General features: G+C 42.2%; 1 protein-coding gene across 16 annotated transcripts in view; it reads right to left on the bottom strand.

Moving 5' to 3' along the window:
- Positions 1-15,776, bottom strand: part of LOC131137438 (receptor-type tyrosine-protein phosphatase delta-like) — a 174,741-nt gene extending 158,965 nt beyond the window's left edge. For all 16 annotated transcript variants that reach the window (XM_078793291.1, XM_078793295.1, XM_058085433.2 and 13 more), the window contains exons 1-2: positions 15,665-15,776; positions 15,403-15,524 (exon numbers count right to left, since the gene is read on the bottom strand). The gene's annotated coding sequence lies outside the window, so the exon portion shown is untranslated. The remainder of the gene's footprint in view (positions 1-15,402; positions 15,525-15,664) is intronic.
- Positions 15,777-16,561: the final 785 nt, after the last annotated feature.

The following is a 16,561-nucleotide window of genomic DNA, read 5'->3' as shown; positions in this document are numbered from 1 at the left end:
TCTTTTCGTCTCAACACCTGACAGAGACGGGATCCAGTCGTAAATCTCCTCAAGTACATCCACACCACAAAGATGGAAAGAGAGGGATTGCATGAGTAAAACAAAGACGGGGATGGGGGTGCAACATTGTTGAGGAAACGAACAAAAGGTAGCAACATAACAGAAAGACAAACAGACATAATAAGGCCTGAGACACGGGGATGAGTGGGTGAGCGAGCCGACAGACGGTGATGGAGGTGCTAAAGGAGCAGTGGCGGCAGAGAGACAGAAGGGGAAGGGAGATAAAGACACAAGCTTCCACATAACTCACACGCACGCTCTGTCAAAGCACGTGCATGTAACGGTGGAAAGATGAGCAGCATTATTAAGAATCCCCTGCAGGCCCCAAGACAACCTTCATCACTCGCTACAGAAGGAGAAGTTAGTGGATCGCCACTCAGAGTTCAGGAATTCGCTATGTGTGTGTTTCTATCTTATAAAACTGCACCTACATTGCAGGGTCTTTATTCATTCATTCATTCACTCATTAATCTGCTGCTTGTCCAGTTTAGGGTCCTCGGGTGAGCTGGAGCTGACTTTTGGATGAAAGACACGGGACTGGTGGCAAACACAAAGGCGCTTGTGATTGCCTTCCAGCAGTCAGCTCCGCCATCCACACCGGTGAACATTTGGGGGTCAGACATTGACATAGTGGACTCTTTTAAATACCTGGGTGTTCACCTCAACATCAAACTGGAGATTTAAGATTTAATGAATGGATTAGGTCGGCACAGCGGTCGAGTGGTTAGCGCGCAGACCTCACAGCTAGGAGACCAGGGTTCAATTCCACCCTCGGCCATCTCTGTGTGGAGTTTGCATGTTCTCCCCGTGCATGCGTGGGTTTTCTCCGGGTACTCCGGTTTCCTCCCACATTCCAAAATCATGCTAGGTTAATTGCCGACTCCAAATTGTCCATAGGTATGAATGTGAGTGTGAATGGTTGTTTGTCTTTATGTGCCCTGTGATTGGCTGGCGACCAGTCCAGGGTGTACCCCGCCTCCCGCCTGAAGACGGCTGGGATAGGCTCCAGCCCCCCCGCAACCCTCGTGTGGAAAAGCAGTAGAAAATGAATGAATGAATGAATTAAGACAGCTGGGTCTGTCCTAGTTTGCCCACTGGACACCACTGAGGAGGTGGAAGGATGTTGGCTCGGCTGGCATTCATAATGGACAACCCCTCTCACACCCTGCGTGACACTTTGGAGTCCCTGAGAAACTTCTTCAGCAACACACCGTTATATTCGCAGTGCATGGAGAAGCGCTACTGAAGGTCATTTTTCCCACTGCCATAAGACTTGACAACACAGAGTTGTAAATATGTATGTAGTGTTATTTTTCAATGTTTATTCTCTGTCCTCTTTATATGTAAATTTATTTAATTTTAATTGTATATGGTGGAATAACATGTTGGAATAGTCTGCCTGTGACCCTAATGTGGACAACTGGTATATAAAATGGTTGGGCATACTCAAATACACCAAACATCACCAATTTCCCACTGAGTATCATTCTAAGAGAACAGTATTTGATCTTTCGTTCACTTATATCTTCCGCTTACTGCTTCTTAGCAGGCTTGGCAGCAATGTCAGAAGCTGCTAAACCCTGATTTAGGCTGCTGATCCCATCGAACCTGACCTGAATGTCTTTACAGGTGAATTTGAGCACACATGTCAGTTGTTTGTATGAGAGATAGCACTGAAATATTACTTTGTCTTGCAACCATGGTATATCTTACATTCCAGGCCTATACATCTGGTAGTCCAAAAACTTTTCATTTGGTTTGCCAAATATAACCCTAGACACTGAAAAGTGGATTTGGACTGAAAATTGGACTCCCTTCATTGCAGGACTCCCTTCATAACATTGTTGTTTTGTGTCATGAGTTCAGCTTTGGTAATCTTACAATAATGTAATAGAACACATCAAAACACAACCCAACAACTCGTCAACAATTTATGCCTAAAACACATATGATAATACATATTTGCTATATTCTATATTACATATTGTCCATGCAATAGAAAGAAACTGGTTCTTTTCTGTGGGAGCTGAAGCCTGACTTCTCAACTTGAATCCACCTGTAAACACATTCTGGTCATGTTCAACGGGATCAACAGTGTAAATCGGGATTTATCACTTCTGACATTGCCGGCAGCCGGCTAACAGTAGGGTCGCCGACTTTTCCCAGCCAGTGATTTACGTGATTCTGTGATAACAGCTGAAGGCCAAGGAGGGTTCTTCAGCCACACTGGGGAATAAAGAAATGTGTGCATGTTGTAATCTGCAAGTTCCCCCCTAGATGTCACTAAATTGGGCGCTGTGGTACAGGCGGTAATAAGGGAGGACGCCACATGGACATCTCTGTATGGAGTTTGCATGTTTTTCCCATGCGTGAATGTGTTTTCTCCGGGTACTCCGGTTTCCTCCTTAATTGGGGACTCCCCAATGTGAGTGTGAATGGTTGTTTGTCTATATGTGCCCTGTGATTGGCTGGCGACCAGTCCACCCGAAGACAGCTGGGATAGGCTCCACCATAACCGCTACCCAAGTGAGGATAAGCGGCATAGAAAATGGATGGATGGATGAATGATTAGTGCCCGGGCACTCTTGTAATTACTATTGTAATTATTATTATTACATTCTCAAAATGCCATTTTGCTATGTTTATCCCTGTGAAATAGTAGTTCTGGAGTTTAAAAAAAAGCAAATATTCTTAATACAGAAGGAGGCTTTGTTTTAGGTTTTCGATCAACCAGGTGTGGATTTATACAATACACACACAGTATAAATAAGGCAGAGGTTGCATGCTTAATCTTGTGACTATACGTGTGGACTCCAGTCAGAAGGCAGCCCAGGGGGTGGGGTGGGGATGGAGTGGTGGGGGGCTGAGCTGTTGTTTCACCTATTGAAAAGTAGGTAAGCCCTTTGAGCTGTGGGAATTTGAAGAAGTCAGGGGGGAGAGGCAGGACAAAGACAAGTAGATGCACCAGGGGAGAGGGGCTCAGTGAGCGATGAGAAGGAAAAGAAAGACAATAAATAGACATGAAACCCAGATGGACTTAAGGAGGAGGGAGGGGCAGGGGCAGAAAAGACTGTTGCTGGGAAGATGGACAGTGATGTATAGGCCTGCTGGGCTGGCCCGTGCAAAGACGCCACACTGGGTTACCCTCTCGTGTGCCGTGGATAGAATTAGAGAGAACAATGCGGTGTCGAACATCACAGGAGATTCTGGGGGAAGAAACACCTTTATACCCAGTCAATTCAATGCAGTCCAGCAAGTAAAAATGCAGTTTCCCCTCCCATTGCATTAGGGGTGTATGCAACCCTCCCAAGGTCAAATTAGTAGAATTTTATTTTATTTTAATGTTTAAAGAACAAGCCACACGGTGAAGAGTGGATATGGTGTGCCCACCGTGCCCCAAAGCTGTCAATAAGGGAAACCATCCATCCATCTTCTTTACCACTTGTCTACACTTGGGTCGCAGGTATGTAACTTGTCCTATCTTCGGCAGTCAGGCGGAGTACACCCTGGACTAGTTGACAGCCAATCACAGCCTAGGTAAACACAATAATGCTATTGATAATCAAGGGATACATGTAGTAGCTTTGTATTTTGCTCATCCATCTATCTTGTACTGATCCAAGGTCAGCTCGCGAGGGCAGTAGCCTCAGCAGGGAAGCCCAGACTTCCCTCTCCCCGACTACTTCTTCCTGCTCTTCCTCAGGTACATGTACAGTACATAACATGATGCAGTGCAGTTCTACAACCAAAATAACAGACATATTGGTGAATTAATTGACAATTAATCTCCTTTAGATTATAAATATCGTACCAAATGAAATGCAGGGAAGTGTGGTGTTTCTTTTCAATATGCTTTTAAATGTGCATTTTAAGTGTGTGTGGAAAAAAATGATGGCTTGAGTGTTTAATCACACCCATCTGAGTGTTGTATGGCGACTGTGAGAAGCTTTCATGTAGTCTCTCTCTCTCTCACACACACACACACACACACACACATATACACATACATACACATATATATAATATATATATTTATATACACGCACAAAGCATCCCCTCATGCCTTCAGTTCTAAATTTACACCTAACACAAGAACAGTAAAATGGGGGAGGAGGCAAGACAGAAGAAGAGAGGCGAGGTAAGGAAACAAGGAAGGACCGGTAAAAAAGGGCAAAAAAGGCAGAAGCGAAGGACAGAAGATGGTGGGTGGAGGTGTCAGGGGATGAGTAGGGGTGGGGAGGTAGTACATCAGGCAGAAGCAAGCAAGATGGGGCAAGAAGTGCGAATGGGAAGTCCAATTTATGAAGAGAGGAGCCAAATTTGATTTGGGCAGACCTATATGGTGAGGGAGAGTTGTTTTGGGGGAGGAGGGAGGATGACAGCGGTATATTAGTCAAGGTGTCCAGTCTATGTATTGCCTGCTGTGCAATACTACGCCTCTGATTTACTCTGCCGAGTGACTGATGAGTGCGAGGACGAAAAGGAGGGATGCAGAGATGAAGAGAGGAGGGAGGTCTAGCAACAAGCGTTTAAGCCAAATTAACAGCGCCTCATAAATTAAACTAACAGCCGAAGTGGCGGGGTTGTAAAAATGGGTGTATATACCCCGCTAGTGAAGATGTGTACACATGTGCATGTATGTGAATGATTACACGTCAAGAGGCGAGCCATTTGGGCCAGCGTCAACAGTTTACTGTCTGATAAAGTAGCGATATCCTACCGCTCGGATGGACAAACACAATCTCGACTTGATTGTCGCATGCGTATGAGCCGTTTTCGGCCTGCAGTGTAAGTGGAAGCAGCGGGGACACCCCATGCTTTGAAGATGTTGTATGTCAGCTGTCGTGTTTTTTTTTTTCCATTTTGCCCACTCGTAGGAAAAGTATATTTCACTGTCAAAGCTGTCAGCATAAACAATGATAATGTTTACCATGACCAAGGAGGCTTTCAGGTATGTTGCATTCCTGAGGAATCAGGAGTCATCCAGTAAGTGGAACCTTTGCTACAGAAGCACTTTATTGTATTAATTGGAGTACAAAGCAGTGTTTCTGACCGTTTCGACAGTGACGTGAATGTGTATCCTCAACTCTGACCACATAAATACAAAGCATTATTCCAATAGAGCCCATTTTTAAATTGTGATTTTAGGCTCCACCTGAAGTTTAATTACAAGTCAGTACGTCCATACATTTATGTTTGTGAAGGCTTCCCATGCATTCACATGTACTTAATGAACGTCAATCGAAGCACACCTTACACTTACACCTTAAAGTTTGTTTAATTACTGAGAACCAAGAATAACCATGCAAGAGGTTGCTAGAAAAGGTCACGTATGAGACATTTAGAAAAAAAAGTACAGTTCTCCCTTGCAGATTGTGGTTCAAATTTTGCAGCTTCACTAGCTCATGGTTTATCAAAAATAGACTCAAAATTTTAAGACTAGTTGAAAAATTGCACTTTAAGCGCAAACAGTGCAAAGTGTACAGGAAAACTGGAATTTTGCTCATCATCATGTGGAACATGAAGACATATTTGTTTCCCTTTTTTGTGCATTCTAAAGACGACGAGTTAGCATGAGGGAACAATGCACGCAATGGGACCTATTTACACAATAAAGCCCCCCCCCCCCTAAAAATGTTCCATTTACATAACTGATCTACAGTATATATTAAGCAAGCTACAGCAATAGTTTGTTTCTGGAAGGCACAGTACATGCAAACTTTGGTATTGAAAAAGCTCCATCAGGGTTTGAACTAGGCCCCGTCTACTATTTAATCATGTTTTTGAGCTTCCAAAGGCACTCTAATGTTGCTGTTAACAACTGCGGCTGGAGACAACCTCCTGATATGTATTATTTATTCACAACATAAGATGGTAGTACTAACATTCTAAGCTACCTCTGCATACGCTTTGCAATGTGGGTTGCGCTACTCAGCTGGTGCTCAGGTCAGGTGTGTTACTTGTCATACTGTGCTGCTGTGTTTTGTACTAGACTGATACGGATGTCACAACACTCTTGGCTCCTGAGACAAGACCACACTATTAAGTTAATGAGAACAAGATGAAAAATGACATTTTAAGAAAACTACAATGAGAATTGAAATGCAGGTACATTTTTAAGTATTTTACAAGTTTGCATGCATGACCCAAGTACGTTGGATTGCAAGGTTTATAGTATGCGTAAAGCATTTCATATGCTATTCCAATTCTGCCAAGCGCACTGCCACCTCTATATTATGTGTACCATCATTCACAGTGGCGATTCACAGTGATAACATCATAGTTTAGTCTGATTGGCTTCTGGCTTCCTTGTTTTCGCGAGACAGCTTTTGTTTAAATGAGAAATATCGCATTTTAATCATAACGTTTGATACTTCTGGTGGTGCTGGGTCATCAAACGGTGGACTGTTATGTGCAGATGTTTCAGCGGGCATCCCCCATGACTGAGGGCCCTCTTCTGTGGGGTAACTGCTGGGTTTTTCAACAGAACACCGCTCCAGTTCACAATGCTCGCTTGACCAAGGACTTCTTCAGGTGGAATAACATCACTCTTTTGGACCATCTCGCCTGTTCCCCTGATTTAAATCCCATAGAGAACATCCGGGGATGGACAGCAAGGGAAGTTTATAAAAATGGCCATCAGTTCCAGAAAGTTGATGCCGCTCGTGAAGTCATCTTCAGCACTTTGAGCCCAATAGCTATTTTTTAACTGGTCTTATGATTTTGATCAGGTCTGTATAAAGGTGTAAATCATACTGCATGTGTGTGAAGTGACACATTTTCAGAAAAAAAAAAAAAAAACGGCCTCTCTCCAGTTATCACCTGCTTCCAATTAACGCCCTCTTTGTTTAGCGACGGTGAATAAACTTCTTGTAGATGACTACATATCAGAATACTTTGACCCTTCCTTCTGCACAATATTTATGGTAGATATTTAATGGACAGAAAAGTCAACTCAAAAGTAAAATGTGTGTGCATTTCCTATTCACATCACTCAGCTGAGCGAGATACTGTAAAGAAACACGCACACACGCACGAATCTCGACAGTATAGAGTTGATGCTTAGAGTGATTAAAATGGGCTCGCTTGGAAGTGTGTCACCTGGGTACTGCTGTATCTTAAATCAGGACAGTGGGGCTCAGATTGGGTATTGAGTAGCCCGCAGAAGTCTCCATCCATCATGCTGAGAAATGATTGTAGGGACGCCGCTCTGAGGTAGCCGCCATATATATACACTGACATATATATCCTCCTTGGCTGTTTGAGGTGGCTTAAGGTTGGATTATGTCATGAAGCACTATGTAAATTGCAAGGGAGAGGGTGGTGGCGTTGCAGGTTTTGGTGGGATGTCTGTTATCAAATGACAAAGTTGAGAAGACAACTCAAAGAACAGTTCCATATGCTTGAGCTCGCAGTGTTTAGTGTATCAGAAAACAACACACTTGCGTTTCTGTTATTGTTCTGTTGCGTCTCACTTGAAGAGATGCGTTCTTGTCTTGAGGGGCTGAGCAGCATCTTTTGACTGTGTGCCTAATGATAATAAATGAGCCATCATGGGTGGGAAGGGAGGCACTAAGTCATCCTCTTCATCGACAGGATGAAGACAGGGAGCCCCAAGGTCACCCCACTGTCAGCATCACTCTCCCTAACGACTCCTCTTGCTCCCTCACATGCATATATGTACGCATACATACACACGAAAAACAACACAAAAAAGCACCATGGCCCAGGCAGTGACCACCAGGGGGATGAACGCCTGAACGCACCACGCTAGATTTACCTTTAGGCATGAAAATCTGACACTTTCCTGGTGTCTTGAAGCCACGCGGCGAAAGACTTCATTTCCTTGCATTTTGCCTTTGAAAGCCTCTCTATAAAACAAAGTGCTGTCTACTTGTTTCCCCTTGCCGCGGGCTGCATGCTTCCATGAGTTTTGCACACTTCCCTTCCTCAAGATTCTGAGACTTTTTAGAGGTCTGGAGACTTGCAACTATCCACTGTTTCACAGGCAGAAATAAAGAAATAATTTTTAAAAATAAGGGAAAAGATGAGACAAGAGTCAACAAACTGAATGCGTGCTGTGCACAAGCCCTTAGGGTGTCTCCACGCTCAGATTTAGAAACCATGTTCTACTTTCACTGTCATTTTTAAAGTTCCATAAAAGAAGACATGATTCACTTTAAACCATCGATTGGCTATGATATGCTTGTTTTACCATAAATGGGAAGTTAATTAATATGTCAAAGGCGTTGTGTCTGTTTCAGCTCTGTTGTCACACCAATTACTTTGTATTCTTTTGGAGGCAACATTACCTCCTGCAAGGAGGTTTTCATCAGGGATTGCTTTTATTGGCTACAACTTCTCATCTACAGTTTATGATATACCAAAACTGATTTTGTTTCGCAGTTTTTTACGGTTTCTGCAGTTCTTCCAACATTCCAAAAACATGCATACTACGTTAATTGGCGACTTCAAATTGTCCATAGGTATGAATGCGAGTGTGAATGTTTTTTTTTTGTCTATATGTGCCCTGTGATTGGCTGGCGACCAGTCCAAGGTGTCCCCACACAGCTGGGATAGGCTCCCTAGGATAAGCGGCATAGAAAATGGATGGATGGAAGTTCACACATTTGGCAGCAATTCAAATTTAACACAACAAAATGAAATTGAAAAAATGAACCATAACTTCAACATCGATTTGAAAAGTAAATATGGATCTGCATTCTAATGTACTTGTTTGTGTGTGAAATAATTTTTACTGTATTTCATGACGAGAAGGATAAATAATGGGGCAGGATTGTCTATATCTGTATGCATGCTGTATGTAACAGCTCCAAATGAACGATGCCAATGAAAGATGCCACACAATAAAAAAAAATTATTTTGTCTAACACTAGTCTACTAGTAGTAGACCATTTAAATCACACTTGAAAGCGCGTTATGACCAATGGGGGCTTGTGTTCACAGTCTTAATGTAGTTTCAGCAATGTTGTACATCTGAATTAACCCTTTAGGTGCCACAGTTTGGAGGTTAGAAATGGAGGCATTTTGCAAACGAGAAAAAAACATCAGTATAACCCAAGGTTTGAGAGTAAATCACTCATCTAATTTGCATATCATGACATCACGAGACTCAGAAATGGCCACATTGCTGACGCCAATGACCTCGTATGCTTGAGAAAACATCTGAAAACTACTTATATCTCACACAAACACAGCCATCATCATAAACATGCACAGTGGGATCTTGAACATCGCTGCTGCTTTCTCCACTATTTGAAGGATATTCTCCGCTCTGGAGCTGTCCATATTTCTGCCTTTTTTGACATTCCCGCTAACCCACCATAGCGTTGATTCGACCACCTGTGCTATATGCACCATACATTGTCTTTTAGGAAAAAGAACAGGAATTCTCTGGCATGTCACCCTCCTGCGACCTCGAAGATGCTAACAACTTTACGCTCAAAGATTTTAGCAACCGTGAGCTTCCATGAAGCGGCAACTCAAACTCACTAAACTCCTTAAAAGTTGGGCAGTGAGTGATAAGAATATCCAATGCATGTTTATCTTCATGTATATTTATATAAACACACACGCATTAGGACATTTTTGCCATGTTCGGATAGTATGAGGACACACCTGTCGTACCTGAGGCATACTTGCTCCGGGGTGCATGCGTTAATTACATTAAAACACTTAACATAATTCACTTTGCCATATATATATATATATATATATATATATATACTGCCATATATATATATATAATGCATTCAAAGACTCAATGTAGGATTCTACACTGGTCATGAGGTGTCAGTAATGTTACACTGTATACACTGTAAATGCATCATGGTAAGCCACCCCTCTCTGTTATGACAGAAGACGGAGGCACAGTATTATATTAATATAGCAGTGCAATTCTAATCACTTTCTAACTCTAATCACTCACTTTCTCCAATCATTCTGTTCATATAAATCAGTAAAAATTGCATTTTTTTTTTTAGAAATAAATGCAAATTGGTAGTAATCATGATTCAAAACTGAAAAATCTCATGAGAAATTTTAATCATTTGACATTTCTTGTGACGCTAATACAAAAAAGTATCAGTAATGGATGACGTTGAATATAATATATAAAAATGTGACAATGACATACGTATTGTGAGGTATGAAGAACATACACAGTTTTGGTTGCTCAGTACAAGCTGAAGTGACAATAATAACAAGAGAACAATATAAACAATAGAGATGTCGATGTGAAGAAATTTACCTTACCATCTCCCTCTGCACATTTGTCATCAAAGGAGTGAGTACACAATTTATTGTATTTACAGTACATGTCAGTACTTGCATCATCTGTTTACGTTAGTATGACAGGTAATAAAGTTGTTATTGTCATTGTCAGTTTGACAACAACTTCCTTTTACTTCTTCATTTTATATGGGAATTGTAACAAAATCCAAACAACTCAGGCTGACCATCTTCTGAAAAAGACTATGTTCGCAGGGTTCAATTTCCCTGTAATTTCCTACCCCTCACTTTCCTAATAAGCTGCCCGACCGTATGTTTTCATATCTTTCATAAGCTTAAATGGAAGGTGAGATGACACAATTGGATTATTTCTGCAAGCAAATGCCCTCAAAACCAGCAAGTGTTGTAAATGTGGAACTAAAAATACACTGTTGTGGGACAGGAGACACACTGGAGATGTAAACAGCTAAGGTAGTGCATTCACTTTCAACTGTGGGAATTCTTTTTCACAAATGTGTATATTACACACACGCACACATGCAGGTTGAGACTAGAGCTGTAGAAAGCTAATTTGCACCACATTGGAATGCATCTCAATTAAAAGAGAAACACGTTGAGGTGCCAGGGGAGGTGAGAAGAGAAAGATGTGAGAGAACAGGGGGAGGAACAGGGTGTGAAACAGATAGTGTGCCAGAGAGTATGAGAGCAATAGAAGAAGGTGGTTAGAGCTTAACTGTATTTGGCAAGAGACGGAGAAGGAGCAGGAGAGGGAGAGAAAAGGGACTGTGTGTTTTCAGCCCCCTCTTTTGGAAGCCATCACATTTTGGGATAAATCAGAATGTGGGAAAAAAAAAAGGGGGGGGGGGGTGTTAGGAGCTTGACGAGCGAGCTAAAATCATCTCTAACTTCAACCTCATTATCACCAACTCTTTGGTTAAGTGCCAGCACACCAGGGCTGTCCTAGCGTAAAATGTGTGATGCGTGTGTGTGCTTTACCTAAGTGTGTAGGCAGATGTGAGTACACGTCTGCATCGATGTGTTTACACAGATTGTTTATGGGACAAAAGTATGTGGGCAGACCTTTTAATTGATTGATTAATTAATTGAAGGATGGATCATTTAATCATCAATTAAATGACTCTGGTGCCCTGTGATTGGCTGTCGACCAATCCAGGGTGTACCTCTTGCCTGAAGACAGCTGTGATAGGCTCCAGTATGCCCGTGTGAGGATACGGTACAGAAAATGGATGGATGGATGGATGGATAAATGACCCTAAACCTTAATTATTTATCATACCAAGACATTTTAACCTCATTTTCCAAGGGCGTGGGAACGGTTTGTAGAATGTGTCTTTATGTTTTCAGCTGTGCTCAGATGAGTCTGGCATGGAAGAACATGGAAGCCATGACCTTAACCTCATCAAACTCAAACAAGAATGGCAATGGGAACTCTTATTTTCTAACATGCTTAACAAAGAAAGAAACATGTTTAAACATGTTTTAAAAAATAAGCAGTTTTAATATTAGCCTTTTCTTCACTTCCTGGGTTATACAATTTCAAAAGTCTTCTAGAGGTGAAACTGTTATACTCACATAGAGAAATTTCTTGTAGATGTAATGCCCAAGCGTCCCAAAATTGCTAGGCTATATAGAATGCTGCTAAGTAAGAATGGGTGCGATGGAGTACGTATGCATCGTACAGAACAAACAGCAACTGGAGGAAAGCGGGAACACACACGCACACAATCTGTCACATGAAAAAAGAAAAAAACATTTAGCTTTGTATGCCAAGCATTCTGCATGGACTGTCATGTTCTTCAGGCTGTGATGATTCTGCCAGCCCGCCATCTTCACAGCAACACCAAAAACAAGCGGACCATTCTTTCTTTCTTTCATGCTGCCATTTGCACAATTTGGCACTTGCCGCGTTAACCCCATGTTGGCCTCCGCCGCTCGGAAATAACGTCACTCGGATATTATTCATGACATTTCCACAGTTCTCATCATGATGTAATGAACACGCCTGACGGTATCGATGCTAATCAGATCATCAACACATTGGCGACACTGCGTCAGCGCATCAGCGTAAAATACATCATCTCATTTTCACCTGACAAATCAAAAAAAAGGATGAGGGTGTCATTTCGGTTCAGTTCACAAAAAAAATAGATCATCAGTGTGAATTTTAGCCAGAAACACAAGGTGAGCTGATATAGTACTGTATATAGCTTTACACTGCATGTAGACATACAGTAGAATGGGAGCACACACCAGGGAAAAACTTCCACTAGTGAACAAGGTCACTGTCAATATACATGTTGTTCCACTGAACCCACACATTCATTCATTCATTCATTTATACCGCTTTTTTCGCGGGGGTGCTGGAGCCTATCCCAGCTGTCTTCGGGCGAGAGGCGAGGTACACCCTGGACTGGTCGCCAGCCAATTACAGGGCACATATAGACAAACAACCATTCACACTCACATTCATACCTATGGACAATTTGTAGTCGCCAATTAACCTAGCATGTTTTTGGAACGTGGGAGGAAACCCAAGAGAGTGGGAGTACCCGGAGAAAACCCACGCATGCACGGGGAGAACATGCAAACTCCACACAGAGATGGCCGAGGGTGGAATTGAAAACTGGTCTAGCTGTGAGGTCTGCGCGCTAACCACACGACCACCGTGCCGCCTGAACCCACACATTCAAAGACAAATCCACAAAAGTATTGGAACATGTGGGCGTTACACCTATACATCCATCCATCCATCATTTATCTTGGATATCCTGATTACAAGGCAGATTTTCTACACAGAAGAACTGTGGAACCCCCAATAAGAATCTTTAACTTGTGCTCAACGCTTATGCGCCTACGAGGTCAGGATATGTGAGTCGGATGGGCGCCCTCCACAGACGGGATACTGGCGCCGCCAAATTACTCACATGAAGTGGCTAAAACCAAACAGAGTTGAGACGGTGGTTTGTTTATGTCCTGGGCCTCAGCAAAGAACGTAAGAAAGTACGACAGAAATTGCTTAAAAACATGTAATATTGTACGATATTGATAATGTCACAGGCCGATTAAACGGGGACGCCAGTGGAGCTAGAATCCCACCCTCGGTGATATCATACATGACAGTGGTTTGGCCTCTGAAATGTAACTTTATCTAACTATTTAGGGGACCTCTTATGCTTTTTCCAATTTTCTTACCTATAAATGTAACTAGAATGTTGTATTCTCCTATTAACCAATGCCAAAGTTTCAGATAATGAGGTTTGCACATTTGGAAGTGAGCCCTGAAAGAAGTATGGGATGTCTCCAAATGCTCGGTATTAAAAGGCGAGAAACCACTTTGGCAGGAAGCACAAATCAAAGGAAATATAGCTGGAATAGATGCAGATTCAACAAAACTAAAAAGTTTTCTGTGCGGGTTATTGGATGGAACTGCTCTATCGGAAACCATAACTCAATACAAAGGGTAAAAAAAACGAGTATAATAGGTCCCCTTTAAGTTTACCCACATTTTCTACACAATTTTGGTAAAATCCCAAATATACAAACTCAGGGGCATTTGGCTTTTGGGTTTCAACTGTATGTGGTTGCCCCCCCTGCCTCCCACTCCTAGTTTCATTGGCTTTGACTTTGACTTTAAAGAACATGGTTGAGGATGTCTGTGGGGATATTTTTGTTCTTTCATGGAAAATAACATTTGTGAGCTCAAGGGTCACTGAAACTGGACCTGACTCAATCGCTCAGAGTTCATCCCAAAGAAGTTTAACAGGGTTGAAGTCATAGCTAAGAAGATCTTCTCCACTAAATTGTATTACAGAATACAATAATTATAGATTATGGATCTTGCTTTGACAACACTACAGCTGGAAGTATATCATTGTTTTAAACGCCTTTGCACATTGATTCTGGCAGGTCGAGACAACAGCGTCACTTGCAAAGTAAAACATTTTTGAGGTAGCCTTCGTATAAACAGTTGCAGAATTATTGTCTGAGTAAGGTGAATATTCTCAGTATGTGTGTCAATACTTAAGTCCATGCCGTATTTCTGCCTGTTCCAGGCTAAAATAACTCGTTGCCCTTCTTACATGCAAAGCTCAAGCTGGTGACAATGTTCCAGACCGAGGATCCCAACACGCTAAGGCCCTGACAGCTAAATAAAAATATTAAGGGAAAAACTGCTTACATGGGTATTCCACTTCCTGCCATACTTTTGAGTTTGCATAATCTCTTTCTTTTTGGGCTCTACTTTTTCCTGCCTTGCATATACACATGAGTGAGCAAGATCCTTCACACACACACACACACACACACACACTCAAGTACATGCTTCAATGATGGCCCTCACACTGTACATGCACCATAAAATGCATGCCCTCTGTGTCTTTATGACCTCCATCTTCACTTGATGACTCCGCTCATGAGCCTTTATGCCCACCCCGCCGGCATGACAAGAACCAAAAGTCACCATTAAAGTTAAGCAGGACCCCCCCCCCCTCCTCCTTATTAGTGCAAATGGTGGCACATCACCAACTAATCGGCTGTGGACAGCAAGTGTGGCTGTGTGGGAGGTGCGATGCTAGCGGATGGTGTGTGGGTAGAGGAATGTTTTAGCTTGGAGGAAGTGTGAGATCTACATAATAGACAAGCTTAATTGATAAACAGCAGATGAGTGACCCCCCCTCCATCCAAATCCTACAATGTTACACTACACATACAAACAATGAGTGTTTTAGAGTGTAGCCTTTCCAACAATATCATCATTGTGGAGCCAATTAAAATGGGCACTGTCCCTGAGGGATCCCTAAAATGTTTCCTCATATCCCTCTCCCACTCTCATAACCATTCCCTCCATCTTTTGTACGATTAACGACCACTTTAATTCTGAACATTTTTTCTTTTTGACTGTTTTCTGCAACTCAATAAATCAACTGATTTGTGATGATGTATTGACAGATTTAAATCCAACACGTCCAATGTATGCGCAAAAGAATCACAAAGCACATGTATAACTTTTGCATTAAAATAAAGCCATCACCTCAATTACTAACATATATGTATTTTTTTAAGTGAGCTCACCAGAGAGTGTCAATGCCTGCACGATGCACGGAGAATCCCGAGGAGTTTTCCTTCGTCTTTTTTCGCCCTCAAGTTGAAGACAAGCATCCAGACTCGGACGCGCTCCCACAGTTCCGAAGCAACTGCAAAAAGAGAGAAAGACGGGATGGTGGTGGGTGTGTGGGGGGGAAGGGGAGCAGAAAAAAAAAATATCGCATCCTGGGCGGCAAGTACTAAACATTTTTTTAAACAAAGAGTAAGAAATGCATCCATAATTACACACGTTTAGCTTCTTGACTGATATCCGGTGGGGGGGTGGATGATACGCGGCAGCGGAGAAGGCGGCAAGTGGACCCGGCCAGGCGGCAGCTGTCAGGATTGACTTCAGACTGGAGCTGACGATGTGCACCGAGATAAGAGCGGCGAGGGGAGAGAAAGTGAGAGAGAGAGACAGAAAAGGAGGGAGAGAGGATGAACAGCGGGGGTGCATCAAGCGTATATACAACGTATAATAGGTGATAAGTTGATAAAATATATGAAAAAATAAGCACTTGTATGTAAATGATCTAGTCTGGTCTATTCACTCCCGGGCCAAATCATTAGGCGCACCTGCATCCCTGAATGTAGTCAGGGTGGATATTAAAAGTATTTACTTCCGCATTTCTAATTCTATGTGTCGTTAAACCCAGTTTATGAGCAGCAAAATGTGATGAAAACTCCCTCACTTGTTCGCTTCCACTTTTGAGAGAAGAGGGTCTTAGTGTGGTTGTTAAAGTTCCGGGTTTTCATGACGTAATGGCAGATGACACACACACATTCACCACTTTGTAAAAAAAAAAAAAAAAACAGTTTCACAGCACATGTTTAGTTTTGTGTAACTGGCGTTCATTGTAGAAAGCATCCATCTTATAGTTCAGTCAGCTACCGAGTTGTAAATTTGCTCATTTAGTTTTTTAGAATGCAATGTAGTTCACACAGCTAGCATTGCTAACATTTGTGTCCTCTTGTCCCACTGCTTGACGGAATGTCAATGTTTAAATGTTTAAATAGTTTCACACAGACAGAGCATATTTACATTTCTTTCATTGTTTTTTTTAATTTCATTCTTGTTTAGGTACTAAGTAAGAATTAAGGTTCTGTCATGCAATGGCACTCATGCCACTCGTTTTCAGTAAGAAAA

Source organism: Doryrhamphus excisus, linkage group LG9 (genome assembly GCF_037039965.1).
Source record: "Doryrhamphus excisus strain RoL-2023G ecotype Guam linkage group LG9, RoL_Dexc_Guam_v1.1, whole genome shotgun sequence".
Taxonomy (NCBI): Eukaryota; Metazoa; Chordata; class Actinopteri; order Syngnathiformes; family Syngnathidae; genus Doryrhamphus; species Doryrhamphus excisus.
The sequence above is the reverse complement of the archived record's forward strand: the minus strand, read 5'-3'. Positions and strand labels throughout refer to the sequence as shown.